The following is a 22113-nucleotide window of genomic DNA, read 5'->3' as shown; positions in this document are numbered from 1 at the left end:
AATACCATAATACCATACCATAGTACCATACTATACCATAATACCATACCATAATACCATAATACCATACCATAATACCATACCATAATACCATAAAACCATACCATAATACCATAACACCATACCATAATACCATAATACCATACCATAATACCATAATACCATACCATAATACCATACCATAATACCATAAAACCATACCATAATACCATAATACCATACCATAATACCATAATACCATACCATAACACCACACCATAACACCATACCATAATACCATACCATAATACCATACCATAACACCATACCATACCATACCCCATTCATAAGTTACAACCGGTTACAACCAGCAGATAGAAGTGATTGACAAAAGGTTGTCATGCTTTGTTACCAGCCTAGCTCCGCCCATTTCACTTTCCGGCCCTACCATTGGTGGAAGCAAAACAACCGCTGCGACGTGGACGGAGAACCGAGCTGTCAATCAAAACGGGGCGGGTTGCTCGTGGAGTTATATTCACCAGGCAGTTGTAAAGTAGTGGGGAAGACACGTTAAAGAAAAAAGGGGGTGAGCTGGCAGCAGGAACTTAGCGAAATCATCCGAACCGAAGAGAAAAAGAGGATTTTCACTGCATCTGGAGGAACATGGAGGAAGAAACCAGCGAGCAGATGAGACCGCTCCTCACATCAGTAAGTTCCCAGTTTCCTCTGAAGTGTACCTGTTAGCCAGCGGCTAGCGAGTCACTTCAACAAGCTGGAAATTGTCTCAGAATAGGGAATAGGAAGATACCGGGGGTTAGCCAGTGTTTTCCCTAAGATGGTGTCGGCTCTCAGTGTTGAAACTGAACTGTGGAATTGCTTTTTGGACAACGGATAACTTCTGAACCAGGTGGAAACAACGCTGCAGACTGACTGCTTTGTTTTTAAGGGACCACGCTTATGCCAGGAAGTAGCCCCGATAGTGTACGTGCCGTTTTCTCTGACGGAGAGCACTTTCACGCCAAGCTGCGTTCAAAAATCTAGAAATTGAATGTGGCATTGCTTATCGGCAAGAATACGTAGCGCATAAAATATTTCTCAATACCTTTTATAAATCTATAGGAGCCACTCTTTCATTCGGCATACACCCGATCCACCAAATAGCGCTTATTCCAATACAATTTTAACTTTTCTAATTGATTTGCCTGTCACTCCCCGCTATCTTATCTACCACAATACATTCTGTTGGGTGGTAACGAGTTGTATTAACAAATTCAAAAAGTTTACATTTTATAGAAGTACGTGTTGCTTGGTGTATTCTGTGTATATTGAATATAAGAGTGGCTCCTAGTAATTCAGTAAAAGAGTCTTGAGTCATTGGATGAGTTATGTACTCTTGCCATTAAGCAAGGGCACATAAAATGGGCAGATTATTGAATGGAGTTTGGTGTGGAGTTTTCTCTATACGAGAAAGGATGAGACGTATTGGGGTTATCCAGGAAGTTGTATGTTTTGGCGTCTGTGAAATGGTGATTCACGGGCAGAGGATGCTGGGAGATGATGGGGACACACGTGCTTTTCTCCAGAAGGATGTCTGGGTGGTTAAAGACTCGGGTTCAAACCTCTGTGTCACCCTGCTGAAGTGTCCTTGAGCAAGGCACTGAATCATTTACTAGCTCCAGAAACTGTTGAGCAGAGCCTGAGTGGAGCTGACAGTCAGTGTGTGTGTGTGTGTGTGTGTGTGTGTGTGTGTGTGTGTTGTGGTGTGGTGTGTGAAGGGAAGTACGTATTTGACTGTTCTGTCTGCATCAAACAGAAGGTTTGATGGTTAGTTGGTTAGGCTTTTTATCTGATGTAGAAGGCAGCAGGTTATAGTCAGTAGAGCTGCACAATATTGAAAAATAGAAAATCTACATTAGATTTGTTCCATCTGAATACAATTATTTTTCTTTTTCCCCAGTGTGAAATGATGATTCACAGGCAGAGGATGCTGATGATGAAGACACATGTGCTTTTCTCCAGAAGTAATTTATAGACCAGAAATTGGGCTCATTTTGAACAGCCACCACTCTGATAAAATAATTGCAGCCTCTTGCTATTTGGAAATTGAAGTAGTTTAGTTCATATTGCGATTTTAATATTTGTTTTGAGTAATTGTGCAGCCCTAGGCTAATAGTCAGCAAGGAGAAACTGTGTTGAAACCCTTGCAATGGCAAGAAATTGAAGTGTCTTTGAGCAAGATGCCGAATCCACAGCAGCTGCAGGGATGCTGCTCTGTAGCTGAGTCTGACCTCTGACCTCTGACCTCTCTGTGGAGGGGGACGCCTGTTTCCCTCCAGGGATAAATAAACTTTAACATCCAGTTTCATGTAGGTGAAACAGCATGTCCAGTGTGGCCCAGTCTGGTCTACAGCAGCTCTTTTCACTGATTATTTCCTCGTCTCTGGTTGAAGCTCCATGCTAAACAGTTAAAGGATAAGGCCGGTGTTTTTTAATGCATTTCTTACCGTCAACAAATCCTATGAAAACTAGAAGGACACTCGGAGAGCGCAGACCTCCGCCAAGGTTCGTGCTATTATTGCTTGTTCGTGAGTCGAATCTGGATCCGCTCCAAAATGTAATGGGTTCTTCCTTGGCCCATGCTACACCCTTCCACCAAGTTTCATGAAAATCAGGCCAGTAGTTTTTCCGTAATCCTGCTAACAGACAAACAGACAGACAAACAACTAGGCTACTTTCTAGGAACTACTTTCCTGAGATGGCAAAGTGTTTACAGCCGGCTTATTAAGTTGTTTGAGGAAAAAGTGGTCCGGCCCGGTGCATGGTGATGATGAAATATGTTGCGGAGCAGCAGCATGGCTCTGTGACGGGTTTTTAATCGTTTTTTAATACAATGGAGTTCTATGGCTGCTGGGACATGGCTGCATGGACCAGACTTTTATTTTCATAGGATTTGTTGACGGTAAGAAATGCATTGAAAAACACCGGCCTGATCCTTTAAGTCTGCTGTATTGTTTGGTTGGTTTGAAAACCTGAATCAGACTCTTGACCCTCCATGGATCTGTGTGGATCCTGCTGGTCTGGACGGTCTGTCTTCATCTGTCTTCCTGTCTGTCTGTCTTGGATGTGTGACTGAAGCCAACAGGATATTATCCTGAGGACGTCCAGTGTGTTTGTAATAATCGCAGAGATCTTCTGTGATTTTAATCACATGTGAATCTGCCTTGTCTGTAATTTGTGAAGTAAAGACAGAGATCCACCGATTTAAAACTAATCCTGTGCGTATCGAACTGGAACTTGAGATTTCTTCTTTTTCTTCTTCTTCTTGCTCGATTTCTATCTTCCCCATGTCATGAGAAGTGGAGGCAGTAGTGGAATCTATAGAGAATGCATTTTTGGCACAAACAAGTAACAAATTGTAAAAGCTTGACCTTAAACAACTGTACACCAGGACACCAGTGATTTCAGTGATTTAATCATCCTGTGTGAGTGCGTTGGGTTGGGAGTAATTCATTAATTACATGAGCTCACCTCATAATACTTGTCCCGTGCGAAGAAGGCTTTAGATCCTGTGAGCAGAAACACTGACCTGCCTTTACAAGTTATGAGACGCCATCAACTTTGACTTTTTGCGATTATTTTGACTGATATTGCGATATTAGAGGGAATGATAATTTTTACATCATTATTCTCATTTTCATTGAAAAACGTATTAAAATGATTATGGTGTGATTTTTGCGGGGATCTGTACCAAACAAAGATGTTTTCTTAAGTCTGTATACGATACGATACACGATCTGAGGTTCAGGATCAATACAGCCAGGATCCGATGTGATCAATAAAAGTTCAGTGACAACAAAGTCTGACTGTGCAGAATTCTGTTTATTTCTGAGACTCAAATCTTTCCAGCGATGCCATTGGCTGCTAGAATGTAAACAACAATTTAAAAATGTTGTTACAAAGTGACAATAATATAATTTGGATGGAGAGCTTGTGAAACTGTGATGGTCAAGAGTCTCATTAGTGATTACTACAGCAGAATAACATGGAGCTGATATCACCATTCATGTTCCTGACAGCAGAATAACATGGAGCTGATATCACCATTCATGTTCCTGACAGCAGAATAACATGGAGCTGATATCACCATTCATGTTCCTGACAGCAGAATAACATGGAGCTGATATCACCATTCATGTTCCTGACACAACACATGGACTGACACATTTTTTGTGATATATTGAATTTCAAGATATCGTCCTATTTCTGCCAACGGGCTACGGAAAAAGCTTCTTTGCTCGATTCTGATTGGTCGTCTGTTTCCTTCGCTTTCTCCGCCCCTTTTGTGTGAAATGGGAATATTATTATTTCACATGGTTTCTCGCCTGCGTGTGAAACCCTGGTGGAGGTTTGGTCCGTACGTTCAGCTCCATGTGAGAGGTCATGTGACCGCTGCGCCGGCGCTCTGATGTCAGCAGGATGGATGGAGGATGTGTGGGCGCCGTCCCACCGGGCTTAAACCTCCCCGTCCTGGAGGATGTTGGCCTTTACGCGGGATGCTGCACCACCTGTAACCATGGAGACGGGACGTGAGTCAGTGTCTGTTAGCTTTCCTCCGCTCAGACCGTCCCGTTCAGTCACCATGACTCGCTCCGCCTCACTCTCTCTGCTGCTGTTTGCTTGTTTTTTAGGACAAAGCGGTGTGAGGGTCGAGGCAGTGCTGAGATTTGGGGGGAAAAAAAACCACTGAAAGTTTGAGAGAAATGAGTCATTTGTGCAGATGAGAAGGGTTGTTTTTTTGTTTTTTTTTAAACTTATTTTTTATTTGGTTATAACAAATTTATTTGGTTAAAACAATTGAAATAATAATAATAATAACTACTGAAAATAAACAACGTCGAAACATATTAAAACAAAACTAAACAAGTTCCCCTTACATAGACATACATATTCAGTCCAATATACATAGGAAAATATTCATATTATTTATCAAAAAATAAAATTTCCTGTTTATTTTGTCTCACTTTAAAGAAGACACAGTAGACGACCTCAGAGCATCATCTGCAGTCCAGTTCAGAAGGGGCTTTTTTTTTTTTTTTTTTAAAGAACCTCACCTCAAAACAAAGATGAAAAAGTGATGCTGAAATGCTCATGAGCATCTCTGCCAGACGGCTTCTCACTGTGTTCTGTGGCTTCCTGGTTCATCTCAGTTGGACTGTTCATGTCATTACAGCTGAGGAGCGTTCAGCAGCTGCTGCTCACTGTTTCCCCAAAACCAAACGAGGATTAAAGTGAATGAATTCATCTGTCATGCCAGATGAATCTGTCACACCAGCATGCTTTATTCAGTGAGTCCAGTAAATTTACAAGATTTTGTCTTGAAGAAATTGACTGACAACTAACATAGTAGTATAGTAGCCTACATACTGACACACATTTCATTTCATTTATTTATTTATTTTTAAACGGGGACACTGCACATGAATCGACCCGAGGGTAAATGTGCCAGTGTGAGCCAACTGGCTAATTTTCAGCTGTAGTTCCTGTGGTACAGGAGCCTCCTATACAGTGTAAAGGCGTCAGTCTACACTGTCAACTGAGTCTATAGACAGTTTATCATGGAGCTTTACGGTCCATTCTGAATGCTAAATGACTCACTCATCGTTGTCACTATGAAAGGACAGGTCTGACCTCATTATATTACCACAGATGGCTTCATTGGCACATTTGTATCTACAAAGCCATCATAGGTCAGCTCCCTGGCTATTTAAATCGCCTTTTCAATCGTATCACAAGTTCTTACAACTTGCGCTCAAAGAATTCACTACTCTTCACTGTCCCTCGCCCTTCCACAGGATTTGGGAAGATGGCTTTTAGTTATTATGCTCCCTGGTCCTGGAGTCAGCTCCAGAAAGATGCAAACCTGGATCACTTCACCCCTCTGGGTGATTTTAAAAGTCTGTTGCAGTCTTTAAAAACTGAAGTTTGAAGCTGTTTTACTTGAGATTGTATACTGTGTAATTTTTATATTTGTATGTATTCCTTGTAATTTTATATTGTGGTTTTGTGTTGTATTTTTGTAACATCAGTTTGCTGCTCTCTTGGCCAGCGCTCCCTTGCAAAAGAGATGAACATCTCAATGGGACTCACCTGGTTAAATAAAGGAGAAATACATTTAAAAAATTGCTGGCAAAGGAGAGAACTGATCTCTAACCTGCTGAGACCAAGAGGAAGAACGTCAGCCATGTTGGTGAAAAGGCTCTGTAGGTTCCTCATCTGCTGGTCTTACTCTTCAGCTTGTTGTCTCTCCTCTGTTGGCCGGTCTTACTTTTCAGCTTGTTGTCTCTCTTCTCTGCAGGCCGGTCTTACTCTTCAGCTTGTTGTCTCTCCTCTGTTGGCCGGTCTTACTCTTAAGCTTGTTGTCTCTCCTCTGTTGGCTGGTCTTACTCTTCAGCTTGTTGTCTCTCCTCTGTTGGCTGGTCTTACTCTTCAGCTTGTTGTCTCTCCTCTCCAGTAGGCCGGTCTTACTCTTCAGCTTGTTGTCTCTCCTCTGTTGGCCGGTCTTACTCTTGAGCTTATTGTCTCTCCTCTGTTGACCGGTCTTACTCTTCAGCTTGTTGTCTCTCCTCTCTGCAGGCCGGTCTTACTCTTCAGCTTGTTGTCTCTCCTCTCTGCAGGCCGGTCTTACTCTTCAGCTTGTTGTCTCTCCTCTCTGCAGGCCGGTCTTACTCTTCAGCTTGTTGTCTCTCCTCTCTGCAGGCAGGTCTTACTCTTCAGCTTGTTGTCTCTCCTCTGCAGGCCGGTCTTACTCTTCAGCTTGTTGTCTCTCCTCTGCAGGCCGGTCTTACTCTTCAGCTTGTTGTCTCTCCTCTGTTGGCCGGTCTTACTCTTAAGCTTGTTGTCTCTCCTCTGTTGGCCGGTCTTACTCTTGAGCTTATTGTCTCTCCTCTGTTGACTGGTCTTACTCTTCAGCTTGTTGTCTCTCCTCTGCAGGCCGGTCTTACTCTTCAGCTTGTTGTCTCTCCTCTGCAGGCCGGTCTTACTCTTCAGCTTGTTGTCTCTCCCCTCTGCAGGCCGGTCTTACTCTTCAGCTTGTTGTCTCTCCTCTGTTGGCCGGTCTTACTCTTAAGCTTGTTGTCTCTCCTCTCTGCAGGCCAGTCTTACTCTTCAGCTTGTCTCTCCTCTCTGGCTGGACAGTGGATTCCTCTGTAACGCCTCACACTGGGGGAAACCCTCTTCCTGTGTGGAAACTGAGCTGAAACTTTTTAATCTTAGTATTCAAATCAGCAGCAGTGCTGAACAATGGCTGCTGTGTGGAGAGGATGGTGTGATGATGTGATGGTGTGATGATGTGATGGTGTGATGGTGTGATGGTGTGATGGTGTGGTGGTGTGGTGGTGTGATGGTGTGATGGTGGACAGATTGTGAAGCTCACAGGCCGCCACACGGTTCAGACGCTGCAGGTTGTTGCCGCTGACGACAGAAACCATAACACTAAAGTCTTTCAGCTGGATAACAATAAGACAGTTATTAGGAACTCTGATCCAGAGCCCCTCACAGGACCATGAGAGCGTACATGGTTAGTGTGGACGGTCCCAGTGGGAGTGGAACCCCCAACCCTGGCAGTGTTAGTGCCTTGCTCTACCCACTGACCTACAGCTACATCAAGATGTTAAATCATGTCACTCAAAGATAATCGGCCATATTCCTCCTAGTCATTCTTTTTAGGATTTATTATTTATTTTTAAACAGGTCACTGCTCAAGAAAGCAACCATTGTCATCTTTATATCTAATTATTATATTAATTATTATATATGAAGATAAATGCAGATGTCACTTTTTTTTTTTTAGAATATTTTTTACTAGACAGTTGAAAGTGGAGAGAGACAGATTAAGAGGGAGAGGGAGGGGGATGACATGTGACCAAGGGTCTGGTCCAGATTCGAACCCAGGATGTCACCGCTGATCCACCAGGAGGCCCCACATCTGATTTTTGAGCTTCTATCGGATGTGACGCAGTCCTGAAACACACACACACACACACACACACACACACACACACACACACACACACACACACACACACACACACACACACACACACACACACCTTGGTAGTGTGTGTGAGCGCTGTGCAGCCTCCAGGTGGATCTGTTGACATCAGGGCAGCGTCTCTGGAGGTCTGCCGCTCTCTGGTGGATCGTTAGACCGGATTCCTGCCAGGATGGAAACTGCATCGGTCTCTGGTAGAGGTCTGCACGGGTCTGGAAATGAAGCCCGAGCTCGCGACGTTCAGGCCCGACCCGAAACAGAATGTAATGCAACATTAGAAGCCCAAACCCGACCCGTTCTGTTTTCTTTTCAGAAACAGAAATTTAAAAATCCACATCAAAATCCACAAATGAAAAACGGAAATCGAAGGCATTTTCTGTTTTGCTGGTCAGAACCGGCAGATACTACAACATTTATAAAGGACTTGATTTTCCCTTTATCATTTGTGTGAGAGATAGATAGATAGATAGATTCAGGAGAAAGCGAGGAGCATAAAACATTGTGCTTTTTTCCACGCATGGGAAAAAAACGACCCGACCCGAGCCCGAATTATTTATTTAAAAACCAAACCCAGACCTCTAGTCTCTCTCTCTTGGGGAGGGTCGATGTGTTCATGGTGTTCAGGGTGGTCATGGTGTTCATGGTGTTCATGGTGTTCATGGTGGTCATGGTGTTCATGGTGTTCAGGGTGTTCAGGGTGTTCATGGTGTTCAGCACTCAGACCTGATGCCCGCTTGTCGCTGCTGATTCACCAAAGCAGAAAGTGGATGGGCGACAGCGGTGATTTTCACAACTCCTGGAGGAGAGACCACCTTTGGTGGTCAAAGGTCAAAGGTCAAGGTCACAAAAGACGTTTTTGGCCGTAACTTAAGAATTCGTACGCTAATTATGACAAAATTTCACACAAATGTCTAATAGGATAAAATGATGAAGTGATGACATTTTATATCCAAAAGTTCAAAGGTCAGCTTCACTGTGACATCATAATGTTTTGCTTACCACTGTAGCTGAGAAAACCATCTTGGGTCATTCTACAAAAACAGTGGAAGTGCTGTCACTTACTTTTACAGACACCAAAATCCTTTAAGTTGACCTAGGGCTGGGCGATATGGACCAAAAATCATATCTTGGTATTTTTAGGCTGAATGGCGATACACGATATATATCTCGGTATTTTCTACGAAGTGGGCTAAATGTTCAGTTGTAAGTCAGAACCACATGTGAGATGTCTCAAGCACTTTTATTAAAATGAGACTGTGATCAAAATAAAATGTAAAGACAGGGTTTCCTTCCCTGTTTTAAAATATACTGCAACTGAAAACCCTTTCAGAAGGGGAACTGGTGGCTGGTATGTAAAGATGCTTCTTTGCCAGGTGGCTCAGTGCTGGAAAGACAATTTCATGTTCCTTCCACCATTTGAGAGGATCTGTATCTCTCTACACTAACTGACTGTAAGTAGCTTGAATTAGGGCTGGGCGATATGGACAAAATCAAATATCACAATATTTTTGACCAAATACCTCGATATCGATATTGCGACACTATTGTAGGGATGACTATTGGTGCTTTAACAAAATATTTACACAATGAGATTTTTGATAAATAATCATCAGTAATGTGGATATAATGACTAAGTGGGTAAAGGCAAATAATAGAACAGCTAGAACAGTCTGGTAAGTTCAGAAAATGACATCACTTTACTGTAATGCAGCCTTTAAAACCAGGAGAAGACACTTATGCCATATCACCATATTACGATATCCAAAATCTAAGACGATATCTAGTCTCATATCATGATATCGATATAATATCGATATATTGCCCAGCCCTAAGTTGACCTAATAATCACATTAATTATATATGTTCAATAAATAAAGACTGTCCTTGCAATGATAAAAGGTTATTGGTGGAGGCAGACAACCACGAGGCGGTTAGTTCTAGTTCTATCTTATATTCTGGTTTATCTGACGCTCGTATTCAAAGTGATCTGCTGGGAGGGAGCAGGGAGCTGATGGAGGCCCGGGTGTTGATGGACACACGGTGATCCTTGTGATCGACCTCGGATCGGTCCGAACTGCTTCAGTGAAGTCGGTGGTATCCATGGCAACGAGTGAAGTCAGGAGGCCCGTCCCATTAGCAGCTTTCCTGCTGAGCAGTTCAGTCCAAGTCAGACTGAACTGAAGTCAGACTGTTAAACCAGAGTCTGCCAGCTTGGGTATTTGGATTGCAGTGTGTTGCTCAAGGACACTTCAGCAGGGTGTGTGTGTGTGTGTGTGTATGTGTGTTGGGGGGGTTGGGGGTGAACCCGGGTCACCCCCAACTCCCCCCCCACCCTGCAGCACAGTGCTGGCACGGCAGCCATTGTTTGGAAAGATTTAACTTGTATAAACCCAGCTGGCTGATGAACCAGTGAAAGTGGTTGGTGATGTGAATCCATTGTGACTGTTGGGTGGAAAAATTTCCTGTCCTGGGACGTGTGTGTGTGTGTGTGTGTGTGTGTGTGTATGTGTGTGTATGTGATGACTGGTCTAATGCTAGTGTAAAAGGAGCTTTAGCAACCAGGATGTAAGTGTGTGTGTGTGTGTGCAGTTTTCTATGAGAGTCTCCCTGATAGATTGAACTCCGTCCTTTCCAGGCCACACACACACACGCACACACACACACACACACACACACACACACACACACACACACACACACACACACACACACACACACATACATACACACACACACACACATGCGTATGCATATACATACTGTAAATGCAGACATACATTCTGGCACAGCCATTCATCTCTAGGTCATGAAGTTCAGAGCTTCATTGTGTCAGAAAGCAGAAATCAAGACAAATTCAGCTCCACTTGAACAAACAGAAGGGAATGTTTTATACAGCAGTGTGTTTAGTTTAGCTTATTTGCCCGGTGATAACATGCAGGCAGAACGATAAAAGACTGAAAAAATACACAAGAAATGCAAATTTGTGCAGGTGAGATAACAGACGGGCAGCTCAGACCAAACAGTGGAAACAAATACAGAAATCAGGAGGACAAACAAAGACAAAACCGACTAATATCAGCATGTTGGACCTGGACTCGCTCAAATACTCCTTCTCAATAAGACTTGGAATCCTGAATCCTAAACGACTATCTGTATCTTTGAATAGTCGGGGCCGGCCTGACATCACATCCTGTCTGAATCGTCGGTGTTTAGCTCCGTTATCCGAGTCAGAACCTGCAATTTATTTCCTTCATGACATGGGCTGGGCCATAATTCAATTCAGTATTATTGTATATTCCTATGATTATCATGATATATTGTTTCTTCCATACCACCCAGCTCTACTTTGCACTGCCTTCCTCTCTGTGTTTACCGCTGTACTTTGTTAACCTGCAGGAAAGCTGAGAATAGGGATGTAACAGTTTATCATTTTAAGCTATACCGCGGTATTAAGCACCACGGTTCTGAACCGTAAGCCTTTCCCTGTAACACCGTGCCACAGTATAAATTTATGTTGCACAGTGCACATATACACAGCACCACACACCACTACAGTGGAGGGTTTCCTGTCCACAGCTCTGCTCTGACAGCCAGGGGAACAAATGAAACATCACACTTCAAGTTTCTAACAATATTCAGTTACAACAGTGGACTTTGTAATTTAATATACATTATTAAACTGCACTAGATTACAAGACTGTTGTGTGTATTTTCTGTCTTTAATGCAAAATAAACTATCCGATGTTGCACTGCAGAGTGATAGAACATTAATGTTATCTCACTGCTCACGGAGTAGTCAATAAAAAACGGTTAATTCAAGTAGACTGAAGACCTTTCCCCACATTTAGTTGCTAAAACGGCAGAAACAATAAGAGTTTAAAAAAAAACAAAAAACGTCATTGCAAACGTAATCCAACGTCTTGTTTAGGTGGATAGTGTTGTGCCATAGTACGTTTAATTAAAAGGGGGAAAAAAATGAATACCGTGAAACACCGTATACCGTGGTATTTTGGTAGATACTGTACCGTACTGTGAAGTTTCATACTGTTACATCCCTAGCTGATACACACTGGACTTCTCAAACGCAATGCAAACTTAGAGTTTCTATACCCGTGCCTATTAAACATGAAGTGTGAGTTGTTTTGGTGTTTAGGTCGGGCTGCTCCTCCTCCTCCTCATCCTCCTCCTCCTCTTGCTCCTCCTCTCCCTCCTCCTCCTCCTCCTCCTCCTCCTCCTCCTCCTCCTCCTCTGACTGAAAGCAGACGATTCATTTGACATTTCAGATGAAGCCAGAGGGAGCTGAGAGTCGTCCTGCTGCTGCATCACATGATCCGACACAGAGACTCACCGCTTTACATTCTGCACTGACACTCTGGAGTTAGACCGAGACAGAGGTTTGCTCATAGATCAGCGGATATTGATCTCTTACTAAATGTCCGATATCCGCTCGACATGTCAAAGGTCAAAGGTCAAGGTCACTGTGACCTCACGTCCGTCCCATTCTCGTGAACGCGATATCTCAGGAACGCCTTGAGGGAATATCATTTCATCTGGCACAAACGTCCACTTGGACTCAAGGATGAACTGATTAGAATTTGGTGGTCAAAGGTCACTGTGACCTCACAAAAGGCGTTTTTGGCCGTAACTCAAGAATTCATACGCGAATTATGACAAAATTTCACACAAATGTCTATGATAAAATGATGAAGTGACATTTTATATCCAAAAGTTCAATGGTAAACTTCACTGTGACATCATAATGTTTTGCTTACCACTGTAGCTGAGAAAACCATCTTGGGTCATTCTACAAAAACGGTGGAAGTGCTGTCACTTACTTTTGCAGACACCGAAATCCTTTAAGTTGACCTAATAATCACATTAATTATATATGTTCAATAAATAAAGACTGTCCTTGCAATGATACAAGGACAGGCATACAACCGCGAGGCGGTTATTTCTAGTTTTTTCCAAGCATGTTTGGACCGGTTCAATGAAACGCTTGAGTTTAGAGATGAAGTGTTGTTATTTACTTGTTTGGTGAACCCACTTTCCCTCAACCTGCCTCGTCTGCTTCTACTGCAGTTAGTGATTTACCGCGTTTCCCAGAATGCCTTTCAACAACCTCCAGAGAAGGGGCCGTGAACTTGTGAACTTGTGAACTTACAGCTGTGGGTTTTCTGTGCAGGTGGAGAGAGAGATAGTGACAGTAAGAGCAAGAGAGAGAGAGAGTTTTTCCAGTCTAGAGAAAGCAAGACTCTTCTCTTCCTCAACCCCCAGCCTGTCTCTCTCCTGCAGTGCATTCTGGTCTCTCTCCTGCTCCTGTGGGTGGAGAAATTGGTCTCTCTCCTCTTCTCTGATGGATCTCTCCCTGTGTGATTGTTGAACGTCTCGGTGCAAAATGGCGGCTCTAGAAAGAAGCCCTCGCTCTTTGATTCTGAGGGACTGACACCAAAACCTGACGTTTACCGCTGAGGTTTCAGATCCACGAAACGACTAAACGGACCCAGAAGAGTAAAGTTCTCTCACGAGGTGTGGCGGTTGTTGAAGAGTTTCAGGGGTTTTTTCTGCTTGAAGTTCATTCAGAGTTGAAGGCTTTTTGTTCTCGCTGCTCTTTCAGTTTCCAGTTTGTACAATCAGAAGTCGGGTTTTCTGGCTTCCTCTTCTAGAAGCTATAATGGGAGGAAGGAGAGCGGCTGAAGGTCCGTCACTCCTGACTCTGATCCCAGCTCAGCTTTATTCAGGCATTCAATTAAAAAAACCCTCCCATACAGTTCAGTACAATACACACACACACACTAAATCACATCATGTGAAGTTTATTTCTATACTCTATAGAAGAAAGTGGATTCGTTTGTGTGTGTGTGTGTGTGTGTGTGTGTGTGTGTGTGTGTGTGTGTTAGGGGTCGACTGATATCTTTTTTTCAGGGTCGATACCGATACGGATTATTAATAATCAAGGAGACCGATAACCGATATTTGGGGCCGATATACAGTATATTTGCAGTAAAAATTAAAATTTGAGTGTCAGAAATTACAGCAACACAAACCTCAACACAAAACCTCCTTTAAAAGCCTTTAAAGGATCAGGCCGGTGTTTTTTAATGCATTTCTTACCGTCAACAAATCCTACGAAAATAACAAAATCAACAATGCGTTTGCTCTCCTCCCGTTACTTTCTGACTTCCCACGTTCTGTTTTTAGCTTCAACCTGGAAGTCATCGGCTCCAACTGTAAGATAAAAACCTTTAAATCCAGCTCACAGAGACATAGTTTACATTTTAAAAATCGGTAACTGTTACCATGAAAAGTCAGGCTGTTGTAGTTATTACCAAATCAAATTCAAATGGGAACAATTGCGCCGGGGACTATTTTCTGTGCTACGGAACTACTTTCCTGAGATCACAAAGTGTTTACAGCCGGCTTATTAAGTTGTTTGAGGAAAAAGTGGTCCGGCCCGGTGCATGGTGATGATGCACACCGGCCACATGGACGAGACTTGTTGGCAAAACAAAATCATTGCTGATTTTGTTATTTTCATAGGATTTGTTGACGGTAAGCAATGCATTAAAAAACACCGGCCTTATCCTTTAAACATGAAACATGAAATACTAGAAAACAGAACATTTCAACGTTATATTTTGAAAGATAAAGTGCAGGGAGCTATTTATTTTATCGGCAATCATATCAGACAAAATAATGATTCCGATAATTGGAAAAATGATGAATAACGGATCTAGTGTGTGTGTGTGTGTGTGTGTGTGTGTTGAATTTACACGTGCTTCATTGTGCTAAAAGGGATTATGAAATAGATCCACTTGGCTGATAGCTTCTCTGAATTTCCCTTTCTCAGTAATAACAATACTCTGTGTTTTTAGACAAGAAATATTCCAGATAAGAGTTTCGAAACGTCTTTGTTACGCAAGACAGTGTGCAGAAAGTCCACAGCTGGTGAATCTGTTGAGCTGCTGTTAGAGAAGCCAGCCTGTGAGCAGAGGGTTGCCGGTTCAAATCCCAGCTGGGAACGAGCAGAGGAGCCGTTGAGCAAGGCAGTGACCCAGCAGCTGCCAGTGTGAGTGTGTCCAACTGTGGGAATATGACGCAAGTTGGTATTTTAAAAAACGATTTGTGTTCCAGAGAGAGATTGATTAAAACCGTTAAAATATGAGGTCTCTTGTCTGATTGGCTGCCGGCTGAGGAGCCGGTCGTTACGGCGAATCAGCATCATATCGTTTGATTTTATCGTTTTTTTCCATCTCTTTCTCTCTTCCTCTTTTACAACCTCTTCGATTTTCTCTCCGTCTTTACTGACCGCATTGTCACTACTCATCTTGTGACAGATCTGATGAGGCGCCCACACAGTGGAAACACACACACACACACACACACACACACACACACACACACACACTCTCACACTGTGTTGTATTGTCTGGAGGACGCCTCACACACACATCACACTGACTCATTATCACTTTATTATCAGTCTGTTCAGTTTCCAGAAAGACATCAAGACAGACCAGAAAGAAATCAACTGTCCAATCAGGAGACATCGGGTTTACAAATTCTTTATTGCAAAGCTTTATTGAATCAAAACTTCGGGGTAGAAGAAACGCATAAATGGGCCAAAAATAATACAGTTTTTCTTTTTTCTCTAGCATGTTGAGATTTGTTATATTTTATTGAATTTTTAAACTTTATAACATGTAGGCTACATACAAATAGCCTAGACAAAAAATGAGAGATATAAATTGGTAAAAAAAAAAAGGGGCATTCAAAGGGGTTAAATCAACAACAAAAAAATGTATATGAATAAATAAAATGATGTAAAATAAGTTCTCTTTTGCTCACATCTTTGATCAGTACAGTAATGCAGCATTTGTCATGTCAAAGTTCAGTACAGTGATCATGGACTAAACCTGTTGTGTTCTCACAGCTTGTGGCTCAGTACTGACATGCTGCCAAAATTGGCAAATGCAATGAAATTCCCCCACTGAGATTTGTTCTTAAAGGAATAGTTCACAGAAAAATGAAACTTCTGTCCTCATCTCCTCCCCCTCATGCCAGTTGAAACACAGGTGAAGTTTGTCCATATAACACACAGGGAGGCTGCAGCACAACTCCATAGCAGCCTTCTCCAAAACAACTGAAGTCAGTGGGGACCAGTTCTTCAGAGTTCCACAAAGACCTACAGTATATTTACACCATCATTTAGTGCAAATCTGAACTACAGCTGATTGATTTGCAACAAATAATGGTGTATAGGTCTTTCTATTCACAGTGTGATTGTTTGTCTGTTTTTGTTTTGGAGCTCTAAAGAACAGGTCCCCATTGACTTCAGTTGTTTTGGAGAAGGCTGCTACCAAGTTGTGCTGCAGCCTCCCTGTGTGTTATATGGACTAACACATTTCACCTGTGTTTCATTTGGCATGAGGGAGAGGAGATGATGACAGAATTTTCATTTTTGAGTGAACTATTCCTTTAAATTAATCATCCAGTTACAGCTGATTGCTTACTTTTTTGTGTCTTTCAATGCTTTTTGATATCTGGATGTTGTTTGTCACCCAACAACAACAACAACAAACAGACTCTGATGTTTCTCTGGCCACATCCACACTATTACATTTTTCTTTTAAAACAGCGTTTTAAAACAAAAACGATCTCCGTCCACACGAGCGTTTCCATACTAACACGCCTGAAAACTCTATATCACATGACCATTCAGGTACACTGGGCATGTGCGTGCCGGTGTAAACAGGAAGCAGATTGTCTACTCTGCGGTTGGTTGCTTAGTTAATGTCGTTTGTTTTCTTCCGGAAAAGGGTCAGGTGATAGGGGCGTGACGAATCAGGGAAGGACACGTCGTGACTGATAAGAGCCAATCAGGAAGCGAACGTGGGCGTCTGCCTCATCGTTTTCAAAAGTCTCCGTTTTAGCAGAGTTAGCCGGAGCAGTGTGGAGGCCAGGTGTAAACGTTATGTAAAATTTTGTGTTTTAAAAGGAAAACGTGTTGGTATCAGTGTGGATGTGGCCTCAGTATTTGTCTGCTGGCTGCTGTCAGTTTTCCCGCTCTGCCGGATCCGTGTTGTGAACCAGACTTCAGTCCAGATGTGGTTTCATGTCATTTTCTCTCTGTGGCTGGTTTTCCTAATAAATAAGGCGGGAGAGCAGGGAGCGGCCGGGGTTCACGCTGCAGGTCTGCTTTAATTCGAGCTCCTTTCTCGCCTGTGGCAAGACTGGTGAGTGAAATTCCCGGGAATCTCCGGTTTACGACGGTCCGACCTAACGCACGTTCAGGCAGAGCGAGCCGACCAATCACAAGAGACTCTGGGCGGCGTGTTTCATCCTGAGACTCGCTCACTGCAGTGTTTGTTTGGAGCAGAGTGTGTGTGTGTGTGTGTGTGTGTGTGTGTCTGTGTGTGAGAGAAATTGAGAGTGTGTGTGTGTCTGTGAGAAGGTGAGAGAGTGTGTGAATGTGTGAGGAAGGGGGGGATGAAGGAGAGTCTGTGTGTGTGTGTGTGTGGGAGAAAGGGCGAGAGTGTAAATGTGAGAAAGAGGGTGAGAGAGTGTAAGTATGTGAGAGAGGGAGAGAATCTGTGAGAACAAGAGCAAGCAAAAGAGGGTGCGTGTGTGTGTGAGAGAGAGAGTTAGGGAGTGAATGGAAGTGTGTGAGAGAGAGAGAGACAGAGATGGAGATAGTCAATATCTGTGTGTGTGAGAGAGAGTTAGGGAGTGAATGTAAGTGTCTGTCTCTCTCTCTCACACACAGAGATGGAGATAGTCAATATCTGTGTGTGTGAGAGAGAGAGAGTTAGGGAGTGAATGTAAGTGTGAAAGAGAGAGAGAGTTGGGGAGTGAATGTAAGTGTCTCTGTCTCTCTCACACACAGAGATGGAGATAGTCAATATCTGTGTGTGTGAGAGAGAGTTAGGGAGTGAATGTATGTCTGTCTCTCTCTCTCTCTCTCTCTCTCTCTCTCTCTCTCTCTCTCTCTCTCTCTCTATCTCTCTCTCTCTATCTCTCTCTCACAGAGATGGAGATAGTCAATATCTGTGTGTGTGTGAGAGAGAGAGTTAGGGAGTGAATGTAAGTGTGTGTGAGAGAGAAAGAGAGTGATTTAGGGAGTGTGTGTGTGAGAGAGAAAGAGAGTGATTTAGGGAGTGAATGTAAGTGTGTGAGAGAGAGAGAGCATGATATGGTAAGTTGATGAGTTAATTAGAGAACGGGACTAAACCTAGAAACTGTTGAGTCAGCAGAGCAGTCGCTCGCTTCTCATTAGTGACGAACGATCTGTTTATCTCACAATACAGTTCGATATCTGATCTGAGGTTCAGGATCAATACAGCCAGGATCCGATGTGATCAATAAAAGTTCAGTGACAACAAAGTCTGACTGTGCAGAATTCTGTTTATTTCTGAGACTCAGATCTTTCTAGTGATGCCATTGGCTGCTAGAATGTAAACAACAATTTTAAAATGTCGTTACAAAGTGACAATAATATAATTTGGATGGAGAGCTTGTGAAACTGTGATGGTCAAGAGTCTCATTAGTGATTACTACAGCAGAATAACATGGAGCTGATATCACCATTCATGTTCCTGACAGCAGAATAACATGGAGCTGATATCACCATTCATGTTCCTGACAGCAGAATAACATGGAGCTGATATCACCATTCATGTTCCTGACAGCAGAATAACATGGAGCTGATATCACCATTCATGTTCCTGACACAACAGATGGACTGACACATTTCTGTATTGAGATTTATTGAATTTCAAGATATCATTCCATCACTACTTCTCATAGACGAATGAATGGAGACAAGCTGTTGGCCTTGTGAAATCATGTCTGGTGTGGAGCTACCATGGTTACGATTAGCTTAGCTGTTAGCATTTCTCCTTCCATTTGTCCTTGCTAGGCCTCCGTAGTGCAGTGGCTTTGCTGTGTTTTATTTACGAATGTGTTGCGTTATATGTTGCCCTCTAGTGGTCAGAAAAAATCACTTATTGCAGCTTTCGGACAGTTTGATATTTAGTTCTGTTTATTTTGTTTTTTAGTAGTGAGTAGAAAGTGGCAGGTTCGAACCCCCCCGTCCTGCCGAAGCGTCCCCGAGCCACAGGCTGAACCCCCTCCGGCTCCGGGCGGCGCTCCAGACCGAGTCGCTTCCTGCTTCCTCCTCCTCACATCAATAGTGTGATTGTGCCTCAGTCTGCTGAGGCTCACAGGACCAATAAAAGTGATTTGTGAGCTCTTTGTTTCAGATGAATGTGAACGTGTCGAGCAGAAAACTGTCGGCCTGTTTGAAGTTTGAGTCCAGAGTGACAGATCGGACTTTTGGAAAACATGAAAACACTCGACAGACGACCTGCTGTTCAAACCCGAGTCAGTTTAAGACAAGTGGCTACAAAATGCTTCTCTATGGAAAGAGATTAGAGCAAGAAGTTGGGTTTGAATTGCATTAATTATAATTTGTCCTGCTGATATTGAAGTGCTGAATCCAAAAAAAGGAATTTGTTGAATAAATGAATTCAAAAATTGAATTCTAAGACAATTTAAAATCGAATGCAGTGACTTGAAATTGAATGTGATTATTATTCAATTTTACTGTTAATTCTAATTTCTGATTGAGCTCTCTGAGACACACATGAGGCAAAAGCAAACGAGCAAAGATTCAGTCCAACACCTGTGGAGAGCGCAGTAGTTCCACCAGTTCTCTCTACCAAGTGTTGGTTGTTTTACCGGCTAACTTTCGGTCGGGAACTCAGTGAAAAAAATGAGAAACCACATCAGAGTGACTGTCAGGTGGAAACCAGTAGCACTGGTGCTCTGTTTGATGCTGTTGGATTCAGGGTTTCCATTGGTGCCGGTCCACATGTCCTGGAAGAGTTCAGTGTCCCGGACAAATGGGAGCAATTCCGGTCAAATATTATCTGTGTTTATTGAGCTTAAAAACAATTGATAGGCAGGCTATATAAAGAATGACATCATCAAGGCATGTAGATTTTTTATATTTTTTATTGAAAAGTAGGCTACTTTTGCTTATACATTATATTCCAAATAAAGTCCCGGCAATAGACTCACGTGCATAACGCTGTTTTAAAAATAAATAAATAAATATTACACTAGCCTACGTTCGTTGGGGAAACACGTAAACACAAAGAATGTCCTTCAGCTTTAGGCCTGCATATTCTCAGATAAAATAAAACAAAATAAAAACTATTTGCAAACAAACAAAAAATGACATGTAGGCCTAGGCCTATCTGGCTCAACGTTTTAATCAGGCGTGCTGCTGCCGACTTGAAATCAAATCATTTCCGTTCGCTATAGGCCTTTTCTCAGATAAAATAAAATGGAATAAAAACTCTTTGAAAATAAACCAAAAAAAATAACCATAACCTATTGCTGGCTCATATAATTTTACTTCTTACGCTTTGTCGCAGCAGTGAAGCGTGCAGCCGACTCAAACCAAAGGTGCCGAGTGTCTCCACAACTTGCAATGTGCAGAAGCCTTGTGAGCTTCTCCTCCCCAAGACCACTTCACTGTGCTGTTTTCACTGGGTCCTGCACACTGCTGGCACACTGGAGACGGGGATCAGGCAGGCTGCCTCGGCCAGTTTGGCCCAGTCCGGAGAGATTTCGCTGAAATCCCTGATGAGGACTTCGCAGGCCGCTGAGAAATTCAAGCCTCCATCACACAGCGATGGCATCTGGTTGTTCTTGTGGCTTCGATGAGCCGGTCTGTGGCTGGTGCTGACTCATACTGATAATGAATCGGTGATATTAATTCAAATTGTGCTTAGAGGGAATTATTTTCACCGGACATTATGACCAGAGAGATTTAAATATGTCGGACTTCAACAGATTTTCCCGGTAAAAAATACGGTTATTACCGGATAACGGAAACCCAGCGCTGTTGGATTGAATCTTTGCTCGTTTGCTTTTCCTAAGACCCTGGATGTGAGTCTCAGAGTTCAGTCTGAGTATAGAAAACTGAATTTGAAGTTACGGTTATTATAAGTGAAATTAATAATCACATTGAATTTCCAGCCATCTGTTTCCACAGTTGTGGTTTTGAGGACAGAGGATCATCAGAGTCTGACAGACTGGAAGCTGTTCTCAGGTCAGCTGTCAGTCAATTCTGTTGCACTTGATAGAAAATCAGTCAGCAGTTTTTCTCCTGACACTGTGTCATGTCTTGGTGTCTCCTCTGCACATGCAGACTGTGCTGTGAGATCTGAATCTGCCTGCATACAAACCACAGATGCAGAAGTGAAAAGTGTGTGTGTGTGTGTGTGTTGTGTGTGTGTGTGTGTGTGTGTGTGTGTGAGCTTTCTGATGCCTTCCTGAGATAATGGAACCCTCTGCAGCTGGGCGGTGTTGGTAGAAAAGACACACTGATGGGAATCTGTGCAACATGATCTCATAAAAAATCATGAAATGAGAAAATTAACTCTGGAGTTCAGATTCACCTGCTGTGGACAGGAAGTTAGTAAAAATACATTCCTCCTCCTGAACTGATTCTGTGACAAATACATGAATTGAATACATTTTCATCTAAAGGTTGACCAAAGGTTAAGTTTAGGCAACTAAATCAACTTGGCTAAAGTTATGGTTAAGTTTAGGCAACTAAATCAACTTGGCTAAAGTTATGGTTAAGTTTAGGCAACTAAAGCAACTTGGTTAAGGTTTGGGTTAAGTTTATGGTTAGACACCAAGTTATTTTAGATTGATGAATATTTCTTTGTTGTAGTTGCCACTGAATACTAAACAACCTGCTTCCACCTCCAGCAGAAAACTCAACTCTAGATTATATAAAAGCATGTGCTAACACACACACACACACACACACACACACACACACACACACACACACACACACACACACACTTCACTTCCCCTGTGAGTTCCCACCATGCTGAGCTCTGTTGAACCGGATGACAAAACCAAAACACGTCACTCATCTGACTTTCCACCTGTTGTTGTTGTTGTTGTTGTTGTTGTTGTTGTTGTTGTTGTTGTTGTTTCATCTCACCTGCACTGACTTGTCGTTTGTTTTGTACTGAGCACATTGTTACAGTTTGTGC

At 42.7% G+C, this 22113-nt stretch overlaps 1 pseudogene; it reads left to right on the top strand.

Moving 5' to 3' along the window:
* Positions 1–541: 541 nt before the first annotated feature.
* The window catches only part of LOC139660858 (sodium bicarbonate cotransporter 3-like), a 35670-nt pseudogene continuing 14098 nt past the window's right edge, over positions 542–22113 (top strand).

Source organism: Centroberyx affinis, unplaced genomic scaffold, assembly GCF_046629955.1.
Source record: "Centroberyx affinis isolate AG114_WGS23_722 - 3 ecotype Tasmania unplaced genomic scaffold, CSIRO-AGI_Caff_v1 ptg003402l_1, whole genome shotgun sequence".
Lineage (NCBI taxonomy): Eukaryota > Metazoa > Chordata > Actinopteri > Beryciformes > Berycidae > Centroberyx > Centroberyx affinis.
This window is presented reverse-complemented; position numbering and strand designations above follow the sequence as displayed.